This window comes from Silene latifolia, chromosome Y (genome assembly GCF_048544455.1).
Source record: "Silene latifolia isolate original U9 population chromosome Y, ASM4854445v1, whole genome shotgun sequence".
In the NCBI taxonomy this organism is placed as follows: Eukaryota; Viridiplantae; Streptophyta; class Magnoliopsida; order Caryophyllales; family Caryophyllaceae; genus Silene; species Silene latifolia.
The window spans coordinates 243,813,787-243,823,726 of record NC_133538.1 but is presented as its reverse complement, the minus strand read 5'-3'; positions in this window follow the sequence as shown (position 1 = coordinate 243,823,726).

Below are 9,940 nucleotides of genomic sequence, written 5' to 3'. Positions count from 1 at the left end.
TTTAGTTATGGCGATTTAGCGATGCATGCAACATATAAATAAAATGCAAAGCATAAATTAAATCCTAGTATGACCTTCCTAAAATAGTAAATCTAATAAACTATTACAAATTCGGAAACCAACTCCTTTGGTCCCTTGAACTTTGGTCTTGGCACGCATTTCAAGGCAACACTTTCTTTAATGGATCGCCTTCTCGAGTGGCACCGTCTTCAAGGAACTCCGGAATAAATAAATTACATAACAAATTACATAATTTCCTATTATACATTTGTAATTAAAATAAAAATAAATCTATTAAATTAGAAAACGGTGATACGAGATCACAATAAATTACAACCGAATCGATATTCCCATACATTTCGGGTAATACCAATTAAAACTAAGGCCATACTAAGTAAAATTACATAATTCAAAAATTACATAAAATTAAAATTATGACAATCATAAATAAAATGCAGCATTATAATATGTATGAACATGTCCAATTTTATGCTAAATCGCCTTTAAGGAGCCAATATCGTATATTAATCGGTTTTTACGGATTTGCGTGATTCAACCTTTTAAAATCACAATAATTACATAAAATCATATTTATGTACTAGTTAATTACCCTAACCATCTTAGGACTCAAAATTAGTCTCTACTAACATATTGACAATAATTAACTTACATTTCTTAATATTGTTCATAAAAGGACTTAAAATTACAATAAATGCCATAAACTTCAAATAAATCATAAAAATTTCAAATAAATTTGAAATTTGAAATTTAAACTCATGAACTTTCTGTAAAAATACCATGACACTCATAATGTTCAAAAAACTTAGGTTAAAAATTTCGATATTTATCGAGAAAAACAATGTTGCGGTTTATCGGATTTATCAAATATTATCATAAAAATATGAGAAAAATTATTTTAATTTACTTTTCACTTTTAGATCTGAAATAGGTGAGAAAATGCAACATGTGACGTTTTTCCTTAGTCATGAAGTATGTTTTAGCAATTTTTCACTAATTAAAGTCACTATTTATATTATTTTTCATCAAAAATTCATAAATCATGCATAAATACTTCATTATAGCCAATTAGTTTACACACATCTTGTAAAATTGCATGTGACAACATACTAAATTTCTATGACCATATTCAAAATATTACTCATATTAACCTATTTTTCATTTAAATTCGATGTTTATCATGAAAAATCCATATTTCGAGCACAAGAACTCATAAAATTATGAAAATATACAGGCCATCAAAAGATAATATATGTAAAAACATATCCAAAAACCACTGGAAAAAACGAAGTTTAGCTAATTTTAGTCCAAAACTGACATTTTTATCATAAAAATCACATTTTAATGCCAATATTATATAAAATGAACAATAAAAATCCATAAATAAACCAAAATATCCTAAAAATCACTTAGAACCAGAAAATTTTAAAAATGAAAAATTATTTCATGATTTATCTTCATAAATCCTACATAACAAGTTTTATATGTTAATTAAATTAACTCGGAAAAACTAACCCGATTTTGCATGCAAAAACCGTGATGCTCTGATACCACTTGTTTAAAATCATATTTTAAATATCACATATTTTAGTTTAAAGTTTTAGTCATAAAAACTTAAAGATCTTATGCATGCAAAACAAATAAGAACAGATAAGAAAATCGTTTTCTCACCATCAAAAATTCGGTCAAATGGGCACAAATGAAGTCTCTTACTTCACTTGTTCTTGAGCTATAATGAATATTAGGATTATCCTCCAAAAATCCCAAAGTAGAGATTCTCCTCTTGATTGCACCGAAGATTATCCCTTATCCCCACTAAATAATATTAGCTAGATATTGGTTTAGTAGTTTACCTTAAAATTGATTACTAATACTCATATATTACATTAATAATTTTAGTAATATTTTATGAACAATTTCAATCAAAAATCTCAGGTTTTGATGAAGAAAAAGAATGAATATGTGAGAGGAAAAACTATGCATGTCATTTGAATGGACAAGCATTAAGAGAACAATTAGAGAAAAAACATCCACTAAGGAGGAGGGAGGGAGCACGGTTTTTAGGAGGACGAGACCAATATATGGTCTTTTACTTTTTAGCTTTTTGTCTTCTCAAAACCTTAGGCATGTAAGGCTAGTGTAGTGTAGGCTTATTATTTAAATTCTATCACATAAAATAATATAAGCACAATCCACTACATACTCCTCCAATTCGGTCCACCTACTTAAAATGGACTACCATTTTATTTTGTCAATTTGTCATTTGTCATTTGTCATACAATATGTCACATGTAGTCTTATACATGTTATTAATTAATTTAATGCATATTCATCACATAAATATAATTTTACAAATTAATTAAATTACATGCAACAAATTGACTAGTGATACTTGATCACATAAATAAAATGGGTCATAAAATTATAATTCACAACATCTTGTAATTATAATTAACCATTCATCCTTATTTCTATCGTTTCTCAAACAATAAACAATTTTAGTAATAAAGCATTTTATTACCAAAATAAATCTTATTTAATCTCATTAAAATAAGAAATCAATATTCTCTCTCACAAATGAATTGTTCAATTTTAAGGAATTGATCAACTTGTATCGTCATACAATTAATCAACTTTACAGATAAGGGCATCATCCTTTAGGTGTGACCTTAAGGGATCAACTGACCACCACCGTCCCACGACAGTAACGTCAAACTCTAGCAAGCCAATCGTTATCGATTAATGTTGATCAGTTGACTATAAAATGAATCATCCCTTACGTATTCTTAAAATGAGATTTAAACATGTGATCAATATGATCAACAATTGTGATCGCATTATTGTCAGAGGACACATATTCCAACAGTTTTGCCAGGAATCTGTTCGATCGAGTGATTCTAAATTTCTCGATCGAGTAATTCTCTATTGCGCTCGGGCCTTTTAAGTTTTATTTTGTTTCTAGGTCAAATAAATTGTATTTCTTATAAATAGGAAGACGACAGATCACTTTGACACACCACCTGATACATTAATCTTTTCCCTTTCTCTCTGTTGAACACTGCCTTTCTTCCGGATCTTATTTAGTAATTCTTTCTCTATTCTCTCTTTATTTTGTAATGTTATTTACTTCTTCATCTTCTGCTTTTATTTATTATGTCTAGCTAATTTCCCTGCTAGGATTTAGGGGAGTCAGTGAACTGATGTTAATTGCAAATTAGGTTTATAGATTGTTCGTTGTTGTTAAGTCTATGTTGTTAATCACTGCCTTAAACTGTATCTAGCTATATGAATCGATGCACTTAGCTTATTTAATTTTGGTAAACCTTAACCTAGACCAGAAGGTTGGAAGGGGTGAGACCCGCAGTGAACAATAGGATGCTTTAGTGAGGGCGGAAGCTAAGCTAATTGTATCTTAGGGCGAATTGAGACCGAAAGGAGATATTTGTTGCCCCTTAGACCGACACATCGACTGATCTGTGACCTTAGCTGCAATTAACTGACATTCATTGATGAACCGACAATCCTAGTTTTTCTTTCTCTCTTATTAATTCCTCTTAACCTTTTCTCTTGTCTTAATCTCATTAGTTTAGTTAAATCAATTAAAACCCTCATCCTGTGACCATAGACAGACCGAATTGACGAGTAGATAGTGACCGCCTCCCTGTGGAGATCGACCCTACTTACCGCTGACTTCTGTTAGTAGTAGCTAGGTATTTAATTTTGGTACCTGGCGACGGTATCACAAACATGTGCATAAGTTGAAACTACAACAATCAAGCAATCATATGAATTTATTAAGTAAGGATCTACCCCATTATTAATTACCCTAATCCCTCATTAATCCTAGTTAAGAGAGTACTCACTCATGCTCATGGAAAACATGCTAATAAGGGTGTCAATCATATTAACAAAGCTAAACTTGATGGATGAGTAAAACAATAAACAAGGATTAAACAAAAGGGTAGAAGGAATTATACCAACTTAGAATGATCCAAACAATAAGCAAAGAATAATAGAAGAAAACTTGATGAATGATGATGAGTTGTCAATTCTCCAATAAACCCAAATAGTCTTCAAATTACCCAACTAAATCTAAGAACACTTGAATGATTAAGGAAAGATTAAGATTTGATTAAGATTAAATTGTGTAATACAACTTGATTAATACTAATAAAACTTGATTAAGAATTGATTAAAGCTTGGTGAGAGCTTGGTTATTAATCTCCTAATACAATAGGGTATTTATACTAAGTACAAGTATCAGGGTAACTAAGGGCTTAAATGACGATTAAGTCCCTAGGATGAAGATTAACGCCTTGCAAATCCCAAAGGAGCCGCTCGACCTAACCCTTTTGGACGCCCATGCTAAATTGAAAAACGCCCGTCTTGCTCAAAAGACGCTCGGGCTGTGTCTTTGGGACGCCCGTCTTGATCATTGATGCGTGTATTTTATATATGGTTTTACCTCATTTTTACACGCATTTCTGTACTATTTTACGTAGTTTCTAGCTACAAATACCCCCCGAATAGTCTACTTTGGTTTGTCTTGTGCAAATTGCAGGTACAGACCGAAAAGGAGATAAATTGAGCCTAAACTCGTCCCATTCGCATGCATTTATGGAGAACAAGGAACCGGAGCTTGGATTCTATCACTTTGAAGACGCGTGAGCTGATTTTGGAAGGTGTCATAGTGCCTAACGTACCAAGATAGCTCAATCGACCACTTTTCTAGTCGATCGAATGCTTTATATCATGAAGATCACACGATCGAGCATAAATATTACTCGATCGAGAAGGCATTATAAGGAGTTACTCGATCAAGTGGTTTATTTCCACTCGATCGAAGTGTTTTCTGCATAGTCACTCGATCGAAGGGTTTTCTGCATAGTCACTCGATCGAGCGGTTTTATTCCACACGATCGAGTGGTTTGTCCTTGTAATTATGATTTTCCGCCTATTTTCGTATGGGCTTTTCTAATTAGGTTTGGATTAGGTTTAGGAAGAGAATTCCGTGTGATATATCACACAGTAGACTGCGTAACTCTTCCTCACTTCATCTTACTCACTGCTTCCCTTTCCTTTACTCTATTCCACTCTAGAACTTGGATTAAGATTTGTAATCAGTACTATACTTCCTTTTAATTCTTTATCATAATCTTTATTTATCTTATTGCTATTATTTTCTCTCTTCTCTTATTTTGCAATTGCTCTACTCGGATTTCTCTTATTTATTAATACCATGCTTAATTCGTATTATCTATGCATTGTTGTTGTTGATTCAATGATGGTACGTAGCTAATTTCCCTTTGATAAGACTAAGGAATCCATGATTATGAAGGGATAGTAATTGAATTATTAGGTTAATGCTTGTGTAGTCTTTGTTGTTAATCGCTCTATTAATTGTTTTTGTCTAATTGAGTCGACGCCAATTAGGCATTTTATCGTGGTAAACCTTGACCTGGGCCGAAAGGTTGGAAGGGGTGAGACTCGTAGCGAACATTAGGGCACTGTAGTGAGGGCGGAAGCTAAGCTATTTGTGCTTTAGGGCGAATTGAGACCGGAAGGAGATATTCACTGCCCCATAGACTATATTTGTATTGACCTGAGATCTAGATTGCTTGACTGAATGATCATGGTGAACAGACTGTCTTAGCTGCTTCTTCCTTATATGCTTAATCTTTATTCTCTTGCCTTTTTCTCTTTAGTTTAGAACAACCAAATCAAAACCCCCAAATTGGTTACCGTGACGAACTTAGACAAAGCCGACATTTTCCCATCTCCCTGTGGAGATCGACCCGGCTTCCCTAGCTATATTAGTTAGAGCCAGTTGGCTATTTTTGATAGGTATACGATTGCCCTGTCAAATTTTGGCGTCGTTGCCGGGGAAATTAATTGTGTCTTTGGGACGCCCGTCTTGATCATCAGGGCGCTCGGGCTGAGCTACGGACGCCCGTCTCATAGGCCAGTGTGGCTTCTTCTTCAATTTGCTGCCTCATGATCCATGGGGATCGTTGAGAAGCCTTGGGGGTCCTTCATCATTGCCCATATGCTTGTTTTTATTGATCTGGGCCTTTAGTATTGGTGTCCCCATTGTTGCTTGGTCGTTAGATACGATCCATTTAGCTCCATTTTGCTCCACATATGCAAGGTTAGCATTCCTCTCCTACCAAGGACACAAAACCTCAAAGAATATGCAAAGTAGGAAGCTAAAGATAAGAAACGACCCTAATGCATGCAAGACAGCATAGAACGAGGCTAGTTCGGGGACTAAATGTGTGCAAATATGAGTCATATCATTTATTCATGTAAATAGTAATATGCTAAATAGTAATAACAAATGCTGAAATAATATTTTTTTTCAACTCTAAGCTGGGATTCTAAAAATCCCGCTTTCTTATTACAACATTCAAAATAAATAATACTAATAAAAGACATCGGCCTATTCTATTCTTCCATCTTCCCCTTGCCTTTGTCATTCATGTCACATTTCTTGTTGTCTCGACCTCAAGGCAGTCGCTCTTGCATTATCTCAGACATAATCACCAATGGTCATTCTCGAGGTCTTGCTTTCCCATTTTTATTCACTACCATTTTCTCAGCAAGAGGGGCTTCCTTAAGCTTCTTCTTTGGATGGACAACTCGGAACCCTGCTTCCTCTTCCTCCTCCGTTAAGTATTTCTTATTCTCCCTTGCAACTTCACGCATCTTGTAGTCTATCAGCTCATGCTTCCTTTGCTTCTCGCGCTCCTCCGAAGTTCTAGCTTTTGTCCATTGGCGAAAATAATCAGACAACTAGAAAGAACCTATAGGAGTAGGTCTATACCATATGTTTATTTGTGTTCAACAAAGAGCCCATTCGCGACAAGAGTCAGATGTGTGCGCCAGCAGTGTTTGTGGGATGGTGTTAAGTTCCGGAATCTTGTCTCAAGCCAACTTGTCTCAGGAGCCTTTCTGGGAATATAGTGATCATGAATTCTAAACCGGGAACAAGATGGAGCGTGTAGGGGTCAAGTTACGATACTCTAGTTAATGTTTTAAAATGCCACCATGGTACGATCCACCTAATCAACGGTCCTCCCTCACCTTTTAGTTTGTTCTCCCAATAGTTGCAAACGCGGGTAAAATCAACCATGTACAGCCTAGTTCTCATCACAAGGGAACGTGACCCATATCTAAGCACATCAACTAGAGGCTCGATTAATCGTAACCTCTCCATGAGGAAAATCTGTGAAAGAAAGTGGGAAACTAGACATCATTGCCATATATGGGACCCACGGCAAAAAAAATAAAAGAAAAAAAATAAACGGAAACAAAAATAAACGGAAAAAAAAGAAGCGAAAAGAAAAAAAACAAAGTCAAACAAGGGCCGGAAATTTTACCTGTAAAATGATGGGAATCCAAAGATATGGAAGATTATGATTTGCCTTCATGTTGTCTAATCCAAGCAAAAAGTCTCCCAAGATCAAGCAAATTGTCTCTTACGCAGCTCCATTTGTTCAATAATTGCAAGGAATCGAGGGTCTCCTCTCATCTCGGAATCAACATAGCCATTAAAGAGGTAGCAATGTAGAAGACATAACCCAATTGCCCTACGCCTCACGGCATGTGATATTGTGGAGTCATTTATATCTATGAAACGGTCTACAAAATCATACATTCTCACACCTTTGGAGATCACAAGATGGTCAACCTTGGCTCTAGTCAACCCTAAGAAGTCTCTAAATTTATTTTTATACCCTTGGGAGCTAGGAGGCAAGGCCGACAAGTTTTCTACATCTCAGCCACCAATAGCAGCAATTTCTTCGGGAAAAAGACAGATTTCGCCTCAAGGAAAGGCAAGTACATATAAGGATGGGCTCCAATATTCAAGACAAGCATCTAAGAAGGAGTTTTATTACCTTAGTTTTCTTCAAGCTAATGATCGTTCCAATGTTGAAGACCTTTATCTCGTGCTTCTCGGCATTTGTAAACTCGTTCACAAAATTCTTCACTCGGGATTGAAAAATGTCCATGATAATTTGAGAAATGTTTTTCTTGTGTTTATGTGTATATGCTACGGAGTTGTGATGAAATTGTGAAGAAAATAGGTCGTATGTGTAATATTATGGTTTTCTATGCTTTTGGGTACTCTATCGAGTGGGGCTTACTCTGTCGAGTAAGTGAGTTTGGTTTTCGAAACAGTGTACTGCTGATGGGTACTCGATCGACTAAGTGTGGCACTCGATCTAGTAAGTGACTTACTCGATCGAGTAAGTCGGTTCTACGGATTATTTCTGCTGGGTTTTGTTAGCAATGCGAGAATGATATATAAAGTTTTCCGTCAGTTTCTTTTTCACTTTTTATCTTTTCCAAAATATCACAAAACCTAAAGAAAGTAAGTTGCTCTCTTCTTTGCATTGCTACCAAATCCTAAGGGCTATAGTTGTCAGATCGTCGTGTTCTTTACGCCGTTGAGTTCGTCGTATTGTGGGTAAGATTCTTGTATAGTTTTTATGCCTTTTCATTTATTTTTCTTAAAGCCCTAATTGGGTATTTTGGGGGATTTTGGGAGTATGATGTGTATTAGATAGTGATTGTATGGTTATGTGATAATAGGAGGAGGTTTCAAAGAGGAGCAGTTTTGAATAGCTGATTTGTGTCAATCTGGTGATTTGCTTATTCCAGGTAGGGTTTCCCTACTCGTTTATTGATTACATTATATTTGATAGTTGATTGGTGATGGTTGTGATGTTGTTGATCTTTGTCTTGTTGGTATTGTAATTGGTAATTGTTGTTGTATAGTTGGTTGGATGTGTTTATCTGTGGTTCGCGAGGCGCGTCCTTGGCTGAGTGGAGTCACTTGCGGGAGTGGCTTCACGCCCTTGATTCGCCCCCTTGTGGAACCCGCCACAGGAGGGGATGTGCACATTAAGGAACTTGGGTTTTCGCTCGAAATAGATGGCCGGGGATTTGGTGGGTACGGTTGCTGTTCCCCACTGGCAGCGTGGAATATCTGTTGCAATGGATATCCTTGCAGGACTACACACTTTTGTGTATAGTTAGGTGTGCGGAGATATAATGGAGTTGGGAGTTTTGTGTGTTGTATCTTGTGTATCTTGTTTTATGTAATCAGTAACTGACCCCGTTTAAATGTTTTGAAAACTATGGTGATCCATTCGGGGATGGTGAGCAGTTATTGAGCAGGTATGAGATGACTTGCGCGAGGGATAGCTGGGATGGAGTCATCACATGTCACTAGAGTCTTCCGATGTGTCATGAACTTAGATTTCTTTTCAGTTGGTTTGGTTTTGGAACATTTGTATTCATTTTACAGTTTGGTTTTGGAATTGTATTCACTTAAACTCTTTTACTTAATTAAGTACGTTTCTTTATGGTCTATTTGATATACATTGCCTTGGGTAACCGAGATGGTAGCACTTTCATGCATTAGGTGGTCTTGGTAAGGCACCTTGGTCTATGGGGGTGTTACAAAGTGGTATCGGAGCGACGATTTTAGAACCTGTAACTAATGAACCCAATGAATCTAGGGAGTCTAACTAAAATGAACCCGGGTAGGAGTTGTTTGGAGCTAATGCAAAAGCTTGGAGACGTCCTAAAGTCGGGATCTCGCCCTACAACTTTGAACCGGTCACTATGGGGTATCATGGGATCGTTATGTGCTTGTTAAAGTTCTATTGCATATATATATATATATATTGAATGATGTGTTGTATGAATTGGTGGATAAATAATTGTGAAGGAATAGAAAATGTGATGGCGAAAGGTGAAGTAGTTTATATGATTATATGTTGTTTTGAGTAATGAAATTGCATGATGGTGATTTACAATGTGGCTTTATAGAAACATGTGAATAGAATGTTGCGTTATTATATATATATATATATATATATATATATATATATATATATATATATATATATAT